Source organism: Biomphalaria glabrata, chromosome 7, assembly GCF_947242115.1.
Source record: "Biomphalaria glabrata chromosome 7, xgBioGlab47.1, whole genome shotgun sequence".
NCBI lineage: Eukaryota > Metazoa > Mollusca > Gastropoda > Planorbidae > Biomphalaria > Biomphalaria glabrata.
This window is the reverse complement of record NC_074717.1, coordinates 22411353-22430200: the sequence shown is the minus strand read 5'-3', so window position 1 is coordinate 22430200 and position 18848 is coordinate 22411353. Positions and strand designations below refer to the sequence as shown.

General features: G+C 35.9%; 1 protein-coding gene across 1 annotated transcript in view; it reads right to left on the bottom strand.

Moving 5' to 3' along the window:
* LOC106054161 (uncharacterized) overlaps positions 1-10156 on the bottom strand; it is a 162545-nt gene extending 152389 nt beyond the window's left edge. The window contains exon 1 of the mRNA XM_056036285.1: positions 9778-10156. The gene's annotated coding sequence lies outside the window, so the exon portion shown is untranslated. The remainder of the gene's footprint in view (positions 1-9777) is intronic.
* Between the last annotated feature and the right edge of the window lie 8692 nt (positions 10157-18848).

Genomic DNA, 18848 nt, shown 5'->3' with positions numbered 1-18848 from the left:
ATAAATAGATAGATAGATAGATAGATAGATAGATAGATAGATAGATAGATAGATAGATAGATAGATAGATAGATAGATAGATAGATAGATACATACATACATACATACATACATACATACATACATACATACATACATACATACATACATAAATAGATAGATTGATAGATAGATAGATAGATAGATAGATAGATAGATAGATAGATAGATAGATAGATAGATAGATAGATAGATAGATAGATAAATAGATAGATACATACATACATACATACATACATACATACATACATACATACATACATACATACATACATACATACATACATACATAAATAGATAGATTGATAGATAGATAGATAGATAGATAGATAGATAGATAGATAGATAGATAGATAGATAGATAGATAGATAGATAGATACATTCATACGTACATACATACATACATACATACATACATACATACATAAATAGATAGATTGATAGATAGATAGATGGTAGATAGATAGATAGATAGATGGTAGATAGATAGATAGATAGATAGATAGATAGATAGATAGATAGATAGATAGATAGATAGATAGATAGATAGATAGATACATACATACATACATACATACATACATACATACATACATACATACATACATACATACATACATACATACATACATACATAAATAGATAGATTGATAGATAGATAGATGGTAGATAGATAGATAGATAGATGGTAGATAGATAAATAGATAGATAGATAGATAGATAGATAGATAGATAGATAGATAGATAGATAGATAGATAGATAGATAGATAGATACATACATACATACATACATACATACATACATACATACATACATACATAAATAGATTGATAGATAGATAGATAGATAGATAGATAGATAGATAGATAGATAGATAGATAGATAGATAGATAGATAGATAGATACATTCATACATACATACATACATACATACATACATACATACATAAATAGATAGATTGATAGATAGATAGATGGTAGATAGATAGATAGATAGATGGTAGATAGATAGATAGATAGATAGATAGATAGATAGATAGATAGATAGATAGATAGATAGATAGATAGATAGATAGATAGATACATACATACATACATACATACATACATACATACATACATACATACATACATACATACATACATAAATAGATAGATTGATAGATAGATAGATGGTAGATAGATAGATAGATAGATGGTAGATAGATAGATAGATAGATAGATAGATAGATAGATAGATAGATAGATAGATAGATAGATAGATAGATAGATAGATAGATAGATAGATAGATAGATAGATACATACATACATACATACATACATACATACATACATACATACATACATAAATAGATAGATTGATAGATAGATAGATGGTAGATAGATAGATAGATAGATGGTAGATAGATAGATAGATAGATAGATAGATAGATAGATAGATAGATAGATAGATAGATAGATAGATAGATAGATAGATAGATAGATAGATAGATAGATAGATAGATACATACATACATACATACATACATACATACATACATACATACATACATAAATAGATAGATTGATAGATAGATAGATAGATAGATAGATAGATAGATAGATAGATAGATAGATAGATAGATAGATAGATAGATAGATAGATAGATACATTCATACATACATACATACATACATACATACATACATACATACATAAATAGATAGATTGATAGATAGATAGATGGTAGATAGATAGATAGATAGATGGTAGATAGATAGATAGATAGATAGATAGATAGATAGATAGATAGATAGATAGATAGATAGATAGATAGATACATACATACATACATACATACATACATACATACATACATACATACATACATAAATAGATAGATTGATAGATAGATAGATGGTAGATAGATAGATAGATAGATAGATAGATAGATGGTAGATAGATAGATAGATAGATAGATAGATAGATAGATAGATAGATAGATAGATAGATAGATAGATAGATAGATAGATAGATACATACATACATACATACATACATACATACATACATACATAAATAGATAGATTGATAGATAGATAGATGGTAGATAGATAGATAGATAGATGGTAGATAGATAGATAGATAGATAGATAGATAGATAGATAGATAGATAGATAGATACATACATACATACATACATACATACATACATACATACATACATACATACATACATACATACATACATACATACATACATTGTTAGACACCTTATTTATATAGGTTAGTTATTTAGCGACGCACCATAGATGACGCATATTGAACGGGACTAGTGACGTTTGGGATATGTTGGGTTAGAGACCGGAAAATCAGTTAGCAATAGAATACTCCAGGGTAACGACGTGTTTAGTGACAGAGACTTCTACTGTGGCCTTTTATTAGAATAAATCTATGTGAAGTTGTTCATCAGTGTTGACTACATCTCTTCACTAGTTAAAACAGATGTTTATTGTTTATCTGGCTTGTTGTTCAACTACACGGAATACACCCGAACAATTACACCCAAACGCTTGCAGAGTAATTGCGTTGAAATTCAACAGTCATCCATAGTTGACCTCAAGACAGTCTGAACAAGCAACATCACAACATACATACATACATACTTACATCGATTGTTTTTTCGATTTATACAATTGAACATGAGTCGGGTGATTAGAGATTTATACAATTAAACAAGAGTCGGGTGATTAGAGATTTATACAATTGAACATGAGTCTGGTGCGCAGTCAATGAAATGAATTTCTAATAACGTCACAATTAGTTTTTGTGTGGATACACTTACTAACTTATCTATTATTATCTGTCTGATACAGTACACTTAGTAGCTATTTAATTATTTCAACGGATTTCTTGGTGAACATATTAGTGAACTGAACACGTCTCTATAACCTCTCATTCTCCACCCCAATTATATCATTTTCTAGACGTAGTCTTTGTTCAAGATATCAACAGGTTTCGATCCGGCTTCCCCCACACCTTCCGTAGTTGTTCACGCACATGCCCTACAGGTGCACTGACGTGGCAGTGTTTTGTTCCCCTTCCCTAGAGGAGCCGAGGTAAAACGGCAGCAAACTTTGACAATATCGATCTGACAAGACAATGCGTGTTCGCGTCATACATCAGAGAGACGTTGAACGTCATGCGACCCACGACCAACGTCCCGTGTAATTGTTTTATAGCACCGTACCGACAGGATTTTGGTTTTAGCCTTTCCGTCCGTGTTTATAATTAGTATTGCCAGGATGTTTGTGCAGCGTGTAAGAGGACTGAAACAATATTGACCCAGATGATGTTACATTTTGTATACATTTAAAAGTTGACAAGGGGCGTAATGGCCGACAGGCAGAACCAAAGGGTCTCGAGTAATAACCCCGGTAGCGGCTCATACTTCAAGCTTCGGGATTATAGGATGCCCCTGAGTCCTCCCAACTCATATGGGTACCTGACATACTTTGGGGGAGCAAAGACGGTTGGTGAAGGACACCCTCGTTAACCGTCGACCATGGAAAAAGATGAGCTTTATATCATCTGTCCCCATAGATAGCCAAAGAATTCCTTTAAATTGGCTAAATCCTGCGAGCCTTATCTCCTCACTTAAAGGGCCATTTTGTCCAACTCTTTGATAATCAACACAAAACAACTGCATACTGACAAGTTAGGAGAATGATGGACCAATTCTGATCACATGCAGTCAAGCTTTAATTTAACTTATATGAAGACAATATTGCGGTTATTAATACTTTTCAGGTCCTAGTTTTTGATATCCACACACGAAATGGTCTATGACTGGTTTAACCAAAAGTACGCTAGGCCCATCATATTAACTAGGCCCATCATATTAACTAGGCCCATCATATTAACTAGTTACATCTAAAATAATAAAATGTCATCAATTTGTTCGTGGTGCTAAAAATAACAGCGCCGACTTTAATACTAGCGTTGCTAACCAACCAGCAGAGTCATGAGGGCCGCCAACGAGTTTGTCTAAATACACAAACTGCCTTTGTAATATGTTAATGTTTTGTTCATCAATTTTCATCCTCTATAATAGATTCTATATGATATTAACTTTAAATCTACTTTAAATCTAATGTACACCCACTGATCTCTCCTTTGTTCCATGGTCAGTCACAAAACAACCCGACAACCTGCACAGGGAACGCAAATTCTGTCGCATCGTGTTTCCTAGTTAGCTGCACGCCGGCCTGGTTAATGAAACACAAAACAGGCAGGTCACGTGTTGGGTGCAGTGCAACAGAAATTCTTGGTGGCTCCTCTTCTCTCTCTCTCTCTCTCTCTCTCTCTCTCTCTCTCTCTTTCTGTTTAATTAGACCTGCACATGTGTGCAAACCTCATAGTGTGGCTAATGAATGGATTCGTTATTTCAGCAGAAACATGTTCTGTCTTATCGAGAACAAAACAAAATCGACTTTTAGTGTTTGAGTTATTTTGTTTAAGATGATTACACCCTAGCCCAAACTTCTCGAAAGGGGATGAGGGGGGGGGGGCAGGGTTTGAACCCTGCAATATCCAGACGACAGTCCAGAGCGCATTCTACATGACAGCCATCTAGTTAGAGCCATTACCAAGTAGGAACAATACAAAACAAAATCTACTGATTCCAAAGTTAGAGCCATTAATCTGCCAGACAAAAAGATATAGTGATATAAAATATTTGATATTTTGACATTTGTTAGGAGCATGAGCGCTGTGTCTTGTGGGGATAAGTCCAAATGGAGGTAACGCTGAAATATGGAACTAACCCAGGTGAAAGGTCAACACTACAAAGGTGCTCAGAGCTGATGGACGAGGTCGATCAACAAGTTTAATCATTATGAAGGGAACCGTCAAAAGTCATGAAGAGCTCAATCTCTACGTCCAGAACAACTGCCTCTCTCTCTCTCTCTCTCTCTCTCTCTCTCTCAGCAGTTTAAAGTTGTCGGTTTACATTCTTCCTCAAATCTTAGTCTTGTTTCTACTCATTCTCTCTAAGTAAAAAAAAAACGTTTCCCTTTTTTAAGAAACACACACATTTTCGCGCCTAATTGCTAATCGTGACCTTTTAACCTTTTTGTTTTTACTGGCCTATCAAGAGGAAAATATGATCAAGTTAAAACATCGGAATAAGAAACTGATGTCGAGTTGACATTTTAGTTGTCTTGGTAACAATGAAAAAATAATAATCTAAAAAAATTATGAGACATTTGTTTTCATTAAACAAGCCCTGACCTAAGAATCTCTCTCTCTCTCTTTCTCTCTCTCTCTCTCTCTAGGTCAATCTTACTGAGTTACATTATTTTGAAATAATTCTGTGAAGTAAAATAGTTTCTATACATCAAAGTCAAGCTTCGTCGTAAGATGACAGCAGGGCCGGCCCCCGCACTTTTATAGGCACCGCGCTAATTCTAAGTGTAAATTATTACATTAAACCGTTTTAACTTATTGTTAAAGGGTTTTCGCGGCCTCCTGATTTTCCAAGAGCTCCTGGAAATCTCCAGAAATTGCAAAATATACGAAAAAGTTATGAAAATCTCCTGAAATTATTAAAATCTTCTGAAAACTCATACGAATCACCTGAAAATAGACAAAATTGTCATTTCGAGTGTCATTCATTATGGAAAATGCCAATCTTACTTGCGGTTAAAAAAAACGGCATTGTCAGCTTTCATTTCATAAAAATATAATAATAATGACAGTTTTAACCAAAACAGAAAGTTCAAATACTTAATTTACTTTAATAGTCACTGGCATTTGAATATAGATCTAAATCTATCTCGACCTCCTAAAGAAATCAAAAGCAATATTTTTCTAGTCGATAGTAAAACTAAAAGGCAGATGTAAATGTTTGTCTGCTTTTTGTTGGAGAACTACCATCTACTGTAGATGGCTCATCAAGTTAATTTGACCGCGATTTTGTACTTATAAACTTTTCACGTGTAAACTATGAGTGAGTATCGTATGAATGTACATTTTGTTTTTTTATGGTTATAATGTTTTGTCTGGTGTAATGCACAAATTGTAAGACAAATTTGTCTCGAGGGGGGAGGGGTAATGGGAAGATATAAAAAAACAAAGTTCCTTTTTTCAAAATTTAATCTGCATTAGTTATTAAGAGACAAACAATTGCTCTATAAGAAGTGTAAAGGAGATATTGTCTTTTTAAAAGAGAAAAATGTTTGTTTCGAATTGTATTTTGCAGCATGAAATCAGGCGTAAATCTAGCTCTTTTTTTTTTTTTATTTTGAGTTGGCAACAAAACGCCAGCGAGCTCATGGAGTCATCCGTCTTGTGTACACATACATATTCATCATTGAAGATTGTGACTGCAGGTACACTTCTGATTCAGTTTAGCACAACTTACATAGGCCATGTCTGCTAGGTGTACAGTCAAACCATTTAGAGTCAGCTTGCACGAGAGCCAGTTACATTTATAGGCTTGGAACACGTGTAGCCTAAGTGAACATTAATACCAGCATTTGTTCAGTAAAACTTTGGACTCGCCTCTACCTTTTTTTTTTTTTTGAGATTTCATACATGGCGTAAAAAAACAATAATTAGCTAGTTTTGTGTGTGTGTGTTGTTGTTTTTTTGTATATCCGGTGTCATAATTAAGAAAGTGTTGATATGTATATAATATTTGTGTGTGTGTGTATTTTTGAGCCCAGCTGAATCAAACATTCTAAGCTCTTCAGTTTGTAGCACAACAGATTAGAATATTGGAGAATGTATTAGACTTTCACTCGATGATTGAAAATACAACTTTCTAGCAGAAATAGAGGAGAGTTGTTATAAACTGACAAGCATTGAAATTGTGTTAAAATTATTGATGGATTTTAATTTTTTTGATTAAGTTGGCAGAAGAGACGTTCAATTTAGAGTACCTTCACTCTGTTTAGTTTAGCGTAAGAAAAAAAAGCAATAGTTGACATTTTCAAAAATCTAGAAGAAAAATCAAGGAAACAAAATCAGCCCCCCGAATGTTCCACACAGGCAGTTAAAAAGGCAGGTTTCAATATTTTCAGAAAGCACATCAGAATGAAATTCTATCAAAGACAAATGACAGAGAAGAAAGGAGAAAGAAGGTTGACAGATCTTGTGTGGTGCACCAGCGGTCCAGCAGACCAAAGGATAAGGTGAAAGTGAATGTGAGGTTAGATGTGAACTTGGCCTAACTGATGTCTTATAATGAATATCTAATTGATCTATTTGTTTTGTAAAGGGTCAATCTCTTATTCAAATCCTAAAAAAATATATAGATTTCCTTTTAAAAAAAGAATAATTTCTTTACGTCAGTATATGTTTTTGTCTATTACGTCCATGGTTACGCAATAATTATGAAAAAAAAATATTATTAATTGTTGTTTTAAATTATGTCCGACTTATATGCATACTAAATAGATTTTTTCTCTTTAAAAAAAAGTAAACATTTTTTTGTGTAAATGTAGTAATTAGTATGACAGAACTTACATAACTTAGCAATACAAATGTAATAAGAAAAAATTTGACAAAAAATCTAAAACCATTTGCATAAATATGTTAATATTATGATACATTGTGGTCTCCCCTTCTAAAGAGACTCACGTGTTTGTTACTATTAATACAGAATAGTTGTAAAAGTGGTGTATTTTTATGAAAAAACTTCTTTCATAAGTGATTTAAAAAATTAGATCTTTCGCTTTCAGAAAAGAAAAAAGTAGCTTTGAATTTTAAATGGTCTAAATATTATAGTGTCAGATTTTCACTATCTTTTGTAGTTTACGAGATCTAAACAGTGCGGACGGACGGACGGACATTCCACACAAAACTAATAGCGTCTTTTCCCCTTCCCTTTCGTGGACCTCTAAAAAAGACAAATTGATTTTTTTTTTTATTTTTACAAGTCAACACTCTGGCTGGCAAAAAAGGAAGCTGGGCTGGTTTTGGTTAGATTGCAAGACATGACTCACTATCAAAAGTCAGTATTCAAAGTACAGTTGATGGAACACGAAGAAAGGGTACGTCCAAAGAAAGGCTGGCTGGATAACGTACAATTGATATCCTGCTACCAACAGCTGCTGACCGGGAAAAGGTAAGGATTTGGTTATACGAACTGTCACAGCACCCCCTACGAACTGTCACAGCACCCCTACGAACTGTCACAGCACCCCCTACGACTGTCACAGCACCCCCACGAACTGTCACAGCACAACTAAAAACTGTCACAGCACCCCTACGACTGTCACAGCACCCCTACGAACTGTCACAGCACAACTACGAAATGTTACAGCACAACTATGAACTGTCACAGCACTCCTACGAACTGTCACAGCACAACTATGAACTGTTACAGCACAACTACGAACTGTCACAGCAAAACTACGAACTGTCACAGCACCCCTACGACTGTCACAGCACTCCTACGAACTGTCACAGCACAACTACGAACTGTCACAACACAACTAAGAACTGTCACAGCACTCCTACGAACTGTCACAGCACAACTACGAACGGTCACAGCACAACTATGAACTGTCACAGCACAACTACGAACGGTCACAGCACAACTAAGAACTGTCATAGCACTTCTACGAACTGTCACAGCACCCCTACGAACTGTCACATCAGCCCTACGAACTGTTACAGCACCCCTACGACGAAAGTAAAGTAAAGTGACAGATGAGATGATAGAGACCTAAATAGTATTGAATGCAAATAAATATTAGAACTGATTTGATGATAGCTTTAAACGAAAAGATATGTCCGAATATAAATAACACTCTGTTAGTAACTCCGTCATGGCCGGTCCTAAGCCCGGATGAGAAAGAATGAGGGCTAGGCTCGATACTCCATCCTTAAAAACCTCAATTGCTACAGAAAGGACATGCTTTAAACATAATCTAATGTCACGAGGGTGGCCACTTCTCGATGATGGCGCTCAGGGTTGTGGACACCATTTGGGAAGAAGCTGCAAACATTGCTGGGGACCAAATTCTTAGGGAGACAGCTTGCCGCAACAAGTACCGAACTCGGAGTGAGGACCTAAGACTGTCAGTACATAGTTTAGTTCTAGTACACCTACATACGGATTTACAGGATTTATCTTCGAAGTTGTTGCAGTGATGACTAAACTACGACCCGCGAGCCACTTCCGTTTTTCACAAAAGAAATTGGACTATAAGCATGAGGGATTCTTTCCTAGATACCTCCCCGACCCTCCAACATATCCACAAAAGAGATTGACATATACACATGAGAAATTCGCTATACAAAACGAAATTTTTAAAAATATTTCTTTATATAACATGTTTTCTCTAAATACTACGGCGAACTGCGCACTACAAAATAAAATACTAAAACAATTGATCTCCAACCCAAAAACTTGAAGTTAACTTTTAAAATGTCAGATTTACGGTCGGATGCGAGAAAAGAAAACCAAATAAGTAGATCAGAAAATGTTTGTTCTATATTAATTACAAAGTGGCTAGAGGCCTACCTTATCTTTTCTTTTTTTCTAAGTATGCAAATAGTGTTTTTCATATTATAATGTGACTAATGACCTAACAACGTACGCATAGTAGGCCCTATTGTCCAACGGCGCGCAATAATTATTGGAACTTAAATTACACACAAGTATTCTTACACGGGTGTTGTATGAGTCTAATGAAAACAATAGTTCTCAGTCTACACAATCAATAAACATCGTATCACTTACAGTGTAAACTTCTCAGCGAATGAATAGTAGGCACATAAAAATCCCTTTGAAGTAAATCCAATTACTCCGCAACAATAAAATAATTCCTAATAGAATTTGATCACATAGCTCTATATATGACATCTACGTAGGTCTAGTAGCTCTATCTATGACATCTACGTAGGTCTAGTAGCTCTATCTATGACATCTACGTAGGTCTAGTAGCTCTATCTATGACATCTACGTAGGTCTAGTGCAGAGGAAGAAAACAGATCTGACAACATACTCTTGACACTAGGCGAACATTTTCAAACATCGACGAGGATGGAAACGAGGAGAAAGAAGAGGAAAAATCGTCCTCTCTCTCTCTCTCTCTTTTTTTCTCTCTCTCCCTCGTTGTTACTAGGGTCTGGCATGAGTGACATAGTGACAACTTTAAACAAAACTCACCACTGCGCGCGTGAGAGGGGGTGGGTGGGAGTGAGTTCGCATGAGGAGGCGGGAGGAGGAGGTCAAACCACGTGACAACAAGCGCCATAACTCTGAACAGAAAAGAGTGAACCCGAGTCAGTGTTTTTTTCGGACCGTTTTGTTAATTAATGGATAACTGGGACAAGGGAGGCTATCCAAAATTTATTAAATTTATTCATTACCTTTATAAATTGTTCTGTTGATAACAATGTTTCATTCATGCTCGTCCAATATAACGATTTTTTGTGTGTTTTATGGAACTTTATTAAGAAAAATTAAAGAAGGCTTAATTGTAGCAATTAGTATATCTATGTGTACCATGGGCGTAGCCAGGGGGAACCCCCCCCCCGAAATGAAATCCCCCCCTAGGGGAACGGAATTAAGTGACTGATTTTTGCTTTCATTTTGTTTATTTTAGGTGAGATTTTAATACTAAATCATCACTTACTACAGCACAGCCGAGGGGTTTTTAAGTTTAAAACCCCCTACCTGGGCGGTTTTGAGATTTAGAAAAACCCTATCAGGGGGTTTTGAGATACAAATCCCTCTACCAGGGAGTTTTGAGTTTAAAACCCCCTATAGGGGATTTTAAGTTTTAAACCCCTTACCAGAGGTTTTGTGATTTTAAAAAAAACCTATCAGGGGGTTTTGAGATACAAATCCCTCTACCAGGGGGTTTTGAGTTTAAAACCCCCTATAGATGATTTTAAGTTTTAAACCCCCTACCAGAGGTTTTTGCAGTCAAATCGCCCTCTTCTATAAAACAAAACAAAAAAAATGCAAACAAAAATCCACAAATTCCAACAGCACAGTTAGGGGAGATTTTGAAACCCCCTCCAAAATTTACGATAAACCCCCTCTACAATATAAAAAAAAAGCAAATTACACACTCAAAATTCTATGAGCGTAGCCAAAGGGGTTTTGAGTTTAATTTCCTCCCCCCCCCCCTCCAGTTGGGGTTTGAAGCTAAAAAGTACCTATTCAATATAAAAAAAAAAGCAAATTACACACTATATAATCTATGAGCGTAGCCAAAGGGGTTTTGAGTTTAAAACCCCCTGCCAGCTTGGTTTGAAGCTGAAAACTACCTCTTCAATTTTTAAAAAAAAGCAAATTGCGCACTCAAAATGCTATGAGCGTAGCCAAAGGGAGTTTTGAGTTTAAATCCCCCTCCTCCAGATGGCTTTTTCTTTAAAGTTTAAAACCCCTCCAGATGGTTTTGAGTTTAAAATTCCCCTACAGAGCGTTTAGAGTTGTAAACCTCTCCCTTCAATATTATTTTAAAGCAAACTACAGTCACCAAATTCTATGATCGTAGCTAAATGGGGTTTTGAATTAAAAAAAAAACAAACTCCGGAGATTTTTTAGTTTAAAACAACTCAACAGATGATTTTGACGAAAATAACTTTCCTTTTCGATATAAAATCTAAAGCGAAATATAGGTATGTAATTCCAGGAGCGTAGTCAATAAAGGTTACAAATTTCTACCAGTGGCTTGGGCCCCATTAATAAAGTGTGAATAGTCTTCTGCCGAAATTGAAAAACACTAAATGTGGCTCAACAAAGATGGCTAAGACAGATTCTAGGAGTCAGTTATAGAGGTCGGGACTAAATCAAAGAAATCCTATGCCGAACTGGGAGTCGAACCCTTAGTAAGGTTGTGATAGAGCGTCGCTTGAGGTTTTGCGGGACATGTTCTCCGACAAAATGAATCACGCAAAATAAGAGTAGCGGAAACAGCTTGCCGGAAAATGCGCCGAACGGCTCGAGAGGGTCTAAGTCAGTAAGAATAGCACATTAGGGTTTTGAAATAAAACTTTTTAATAGCAGGTAAATGCTCTGTAGATACCTCAGAATATGCATTTTTTTGGCTTTCAAGACCAGAAATAGCGCTGCGAGCTCCCTCAGACCCCTTTGCTAGCAAGGGCGGGGAGTCTACACGTTTTCCACTAATTCCGAGAAGAATCTATTCTAGGGCACATTAAACGTCTTCGGAAAGGGTCAGAATGTAATAAAGATTAATTATGTACACACACACACACACATTTTTTCCGAGGGGAATTCCCCCCCCCAAACCCCCCCCCCCACCTCGAAAAAAAATCCTGGCTACGCCCATGATGTGTACTAATGAGTATGTGTGAATGGATATGTAAAAATCTAGGTCTATGTAGCAGTATTGGTGTGCATTTTACTTTTATTCCTGGATAGTTCTTTATGCGTTTGATATTCAAGCATTTGTATTATATTTCAGACTCAAAATAATGTATCATATCTGATGGTTTGAGTAAATATTTACTATAAGCTTTAAATTATAATGTATTTTTTTGGAACAAAATATATAAGGAAATTGATCACATGGAGACTATGTGTGGTAATGAATTATAATTTTTATATTGCATGCATAGTATGAGATGACGGAGAGCCTAGACAGAGAGGCACCCAAAATTGGCCTCCGCATAAACTTGGATAAGACTAAAATTATGCGAGTGGGATATAAGGCAAAGGGTGTCCCCGTCAGACTTGGCGAGTCAAAGCTTGAAGAGCTGGACAAGTTCACGTACCTTGGCAGCATCATAACAAATGATGGAGACGCTTACCATGATGTAGCGTGCCGAATAGGAAAGGCAGGGAGCATTTTCCAAAGGCTGCAGCCTATTTGGACTAGCCAAGCCATTGGACTCGAGACAAAAATACACCTTCTCAACACAATCGTCATTCCAACTGCTACATATGCATGTGAGACGTGGAAGTCATCTGTCAAAATTGAGAAAAGACTAAATGTGGCTCAACAGAGATGGCTGAGACGGATTTTAAGAGCCAGATACACAGACCGGATCTCAAACAAGGAAATCCTTTGCCGAACTGGGAGTCGAACACTTAGTGAGGTTGTGACTGAGCGTCGCATGAGGTTTGCGGGACATGTTCTACGTCAAAATGAATTACGCACACCAAGAGTTGCGATAACATGGAAGCCAAAACGAGGAAAGCGCAAACAGGGACGTCCTCGTATTACCTGGCGACACACCTTCATGGAGGACCTCAGAACAGTGGACACCAGATGGGAAGAGGCTTCAGACATTGCCAGTGACAGATCATTATGGAGACAGCTTGCCGCCCAATGCGCCGAACGGCGCGGGAGGACCTAAGTCTAAGTAAAATGCATAGTATGTGAGATTTATAAACAATGTTAGAGAGGCATGTAGATTGTATGTTTGTTTTTGGACACTAGTCAACCAAATGATTACTTACAGACACTATTTTTGTATCTCTTCAGTCTGTCTAACAGAACTCCAGGACCTCTCGGTGTCAACTGGTGGAGATTTGTTATCCCATGGTTTCATAGGGGGAAAATTATCTCCAGACCAGACATACTAGTACATCATATAATCTTATCTTATAAAATGCAGACGTTACTTCAAAATCTGCTTACATCTAGTCCTCTATTTCATGATATACTCATATACTGCGACTAAATCCCTCATAAGCTCAGTGCAATGTTGGTAAGCCTTGATCTTGGTTTGATGACACAATCATGGAGACATCTGGAACACACAGGCGGTTCTGTAAACTGGTAGAAGTTTCTTTGTTTATGACGTGGAATAAAGTCGTAGCAAAAAAGTTCCTTTGGACCTTGGTGCAAAGCCTTACCCACAGTTCGATAATAACTGAGTAATGACAACACACCATCCATATAATATAATTATAATTAGTTGAATAGGAAATAGTGAATAAATCGAAAAAAATAAGAAATAAATACTATTTCCGCGTTAATACCTAGGATGAACGAAATGTCATGAACGATTTGTCGGTGAACGAAATGTCAGTGAACGAATTGTCGTGTTCCTCCTAGAATTGACTTCCAGAAAAGTTAGCTGGCATGCAATACAAAACATGAACTTTGAAATTTCGTGTTGTATAGCTCTATAGTTTGGCGCAGAACTTATGGCTTTGACAGTTAACAAAGACTTTGACTTTCGGAATGACACAAAGTTAATGGCACATTTCTTATTTCTTGTGCTAGAACAAATACTTACCAGTGTTCATTTTTTTCCTAGTGTCTTTAGAGCATGGAACAGGTTGCCAGAATCATCCAGGTTGGAAAATGGCTTTGCAGAGTTTTAGCCCTAATTAACATGCATGACCAAATTAACACAGGTTTATGAGTAGGACCAAATTAACACAGGGTTATGAGTAGGACCAAATTATCTGGGGTTTTTTTTTTTAAGGAGCGTCGTCAGAAACTAATAAGATAACATCTGACAAGATATGATCTGGCGTAATAAACATTGTTATTGCATTGTTATGATAAGATAAGATCTGACAAGATAAGAGCTGTTGTAATAGGTATTGTTATTTTGGGGCACTGACCTACATAATTATCTTCAAATTTATAAATGTACAAGTTTTACAGAATTTTAGCATTTTAAGTGACCTACAATTAAACATCTAAGACGATCTCTTTGTTTATCTCTTTCTTTCTCTCTCTTGCTCTATATCTTTTTCTCTATATATATATTTCTCCCTCTCTCTCTCTCTCTCTCTCTCTTTCTCTCTTTCTATCGCTTACTTTCTCTTTTTCACTTTTTCTCACATCTCTTTCTCTATCATCCTCTCTTGTTTCCCTCTCTTTTTCTATCTGTCTTTCCCTTTCTCTCTTCCTCTCTCTCCCTCTGTCCCATGTTTTCTCTATTGAGTAGCTTCTATAAAACTTTCACGTTGCAGACTTGTGAAACAACTTGGTACTGCTGAAATGAATTGAGTTCAAACAATTCAATCAGAGGTCTGTCATGTCCAGACAAAGATTTGTTCTGTTATAGATTTGCCTTGTTTTAAATACTAAACTAGAGAGTATGGAGAGTAAAATATTGACGTAACAACTTCAAGCTTTCAATTCCACCATTAAGATTTAGTTTTCATTAAAACATTCTAAATTCTAAATGATAAAGTTGGAAAATAAAACTCGCAACTATGGAAAGCATTCACAAAAGTGTATAGAATTACAAAAAGTTTGATATTTGCTTTGACTTTGGACTCCAGCTGGTTTATTTTGATTGCGTAATCAATTCCTAACTTATAGATTTCATTCGTTCACCCTTAGTTTTGCGTCTAGGCCTATAAAGTTGAAGTAATCCTATCATATTTGATTCGAGATTGAAACTCTACTAAGACATTGGTTTTCATGGCCTATTCCAGCAACGTGCTCCAAGGGCTCGTAAAAAAAGAGCACTGACATGATTTTAACCTATTCTGTGACATAAGAAATGTTCATTTATCTTAAGTTCCTAAAACTTTGTTCTACAGTAAGGTCCTGAGACCCTTGTCGTATACAACAAAACTGTAGAACTCCCAACCCCACTCCACCCCATTTTAGACCTCAATCATCACTTTGTAAAATGTATTTTTTTTTTATGTTTTCACATGTTTTGGATGTTCTTTCGGAGTTGAAGATAATTTACTTCCTAGTCCAAACCTCCCACAGGACGACGAGGGGGTTGGGAGCCGGCAGTGTTTGAATCCGGGACCATCGACAAGTCCGAACGACAGTCCAGCACGCAAACCGCACGACCGGACGAGCATTAAGATCTAGCATTTGTTTGACTTTTATACCAATGTTGTGCCTGTTACTCTCGAGCCTACCTTGTATTTGAAAACGCTGTACATTTGTATGATAATTATTAAAAGACAAAATACCAAACCTACAAAGACACAAACCTATAAGTCAATAATACACCAGCCGCTTTTATGGGGCTTCACTAACTCTTTAACAAAATACCTGCCAACTACAGATCCACAGAAATCAGAATGAGATTAAGTGCTTTTGCTTTTCCTCTTTCTTGAAAAAAAAACCTTGTCAAACATTTTCTTTCTGTTCTCATGTTTATAGTTAGGTTAATGTTCAAACATTTTCTTTCTGTTCTCATGTTTATAGTTAGGTCAATGTTCAAACCTTTTCTTTCTGTTCTCATGTTTATAGTTAGGTCAATGTTCAAACATTTTCTTTCTGTTCTCATGTTTATAGTTAGGTCAATGTTCAAACATTTTCTTTCTGTTCTCATGTTTATAGTTAGGTCAATGTTCAAACCTTTTCTTTCTGTTCTCATGTTTATAGTTAGGTCAATGTTCAAACATTTTCTTTCTGTTCTCATGTTTATAGTTAGGTCAATGTTCAAACATTTTTTTTCTTTCACTCAGTTTTAAAAAATTGATTTTTAAATAAATTTTTATTATAGAAAAAGTAACAAAAAAGACCAATATAAATATTTGTTATCAGTTTGACAGATAGATAGATAGATAGATAGATAGATAGATAGATAGATAGATAGATAGATAGATAGATAGATAGATAGATAGATAGATAGATAGATAGATAGATAGATAGATAGATAGATGGGTAGGTAGGTAGGTAGATTAGATAGATAAGTAGATAGATAAATAATCAAAACGCACAAGCATGCCATGCCCTGACTTATTAAATATATCGCTTGCAATAGCGGCTCAATAGCCTCGAGGCAAAGCCGTGAATCCTGATGTTAAATTAATTATTTCATTAATGCCACTTAAGAAAGTGTATCTGGTCTTACTCTGCGTTCACCATGCTACCCAAGTTTACATTTCACACATCAGTAAGATCATTAAAAGAATTATGCATGTAGAAGTAGATCTAGCTGTCAAGGGGAGCAATTATGATTAGTTTTCTTTTTCCCCTTTTGAGCAACAAATATAAGAGTGGTCGCTCTTAGAATGCAGATTATTTACCAGTTACAACATTCTTTTGATATTTTTTTTTTCTTGCTGCTAATTTTTGATCTTTTGCATGACTGCAGTAGGTTAGTACTCTGTAACAATCTATTAACATTTACCCAATTTTTCTCAAACTTTTACTAATGACGCACCCCAAGGCCAAAGAAAGTTTTATTGCATACCTCATAGTTATCTTGATGGTATTTATGAAGAGATGCAAGTTCTGCCAACAGAATCCCGGAGCCTAGCGTTTTCCTGCTTTTAAGCTTTAGAAACTCAATCTGCTGGTGTCTACAACGCACTATTTCTTCTTGTGAAAATAGCGCAGGTCAGATAAAGTTAGATGAATAAGATTGGGCGGGCCGAGGTGTCACAGAGACATTAGAGGCAGGTGAGCATTGACGTTTGTAATGGGCATGATCTTCGTAAGAACATCGTAGACTTAGCAAGACTTCCTGTTTTGTGCATGCATTAAGCGTCCATTGAACGACGGTAAGTCTCTAGGTAAACCTTTAAACCATAATGTACGAAAGACGGGAAGACTCATTGGCGAAGAAGAATTGAAATGTCTTCTTTAAAGGAGCGTCTGAATCGAACTTGACGTCTTTCTGAAAAACTGCATGAACAGTCCTAGAAGAGGAAACGAATTCACTTAATTTAACCATTGATTGTTTCAAACAGAAGTAATACTGTCGTTTTTACTGAGGTAAAACTGAAGTATTCATTTATAACTAAACCACAAATTTGTTTTCATTGAAAAATAAATAATATAACCTCATCCCTGGAGACATGTTACACACTATAAATAATACGAGAAACATACTTTGAGAACCGCTGTAACGAGTTCCTGTATGGGGCACTATAGTTTGAGAACCCCCATTACCAGCCATAATGATTTCTTGTAGAGGGTCTTATCATTGAACAGATTATCACTGACATTTTTGCATAGGTAACTGCTGCTATCATAACCTTGAATATTCCTAATTCTGATGTTACGTTCAATGATTTGCAGGCGTATAGGAAAGTGGACATCAGCAAGAATTCACTTTATTTTTTGATAGGCTACAGCTAGGACTGCATAGCCACATAAAACACTGCACTCTCCCTTAATCTTCAGACTCGAAGACAAGATGTATTATTATTGTCCTGTCTACTTAGAATGACTATTAGTCTATTAACTGAACATTTCTGTCGCCACCTAAGTCAACTGTGAAACAAAAGGTGTCTTATAAAAAAGTTTTAGGACCATTCAAACTGCCTGTCCCATCCCCCTCCCACCCCCATCATGAATGATGTGAAAATCGAAACTATTGCACTTTTCCACCTTTCTATTCTAAGTATCGAAGAACGAATTCAACCATCAACATCCTCCAAGTGCTTCTTAGTCGTTAACAGTATCGTGACCTAGTTAGTGAAGATGTTCAAGGTCAACCTGGAAACAGATTCTTTCAAACACACACACTCCCCTGTACAAACTTGAGAAAGGCACATATACTCGCGCTCTCAAGACATAACATACATTTTAATGCGCTTTTTAAAACATTCAAGTGAAGAGAGAAACAAAAAAATCGAATGTCGCTTGCGGGAGAAACTTCAAGAGAACAAAGATATTGAGAAGAATCGATTCTAAAAGCCTTTGCGCATTCTAATCCTTATCGATTACTTCATTGTCAACGAGTCTTTCCTGGCTGTTAAATATATTTTTTAACAAGCTTCCCAACATGATTACATTTGTGCACAAAACACTCGGCCATATTATTTTAAGATTTGTTGTAGCATGTCAAGTATTGACAAAAAAAATCTTTTAATTTGTTTTTAATCTTTTCTATATTATTTTTTGTTTAAAAAAAAGGAAATTGGCAATTCTTTACATCTAGTTG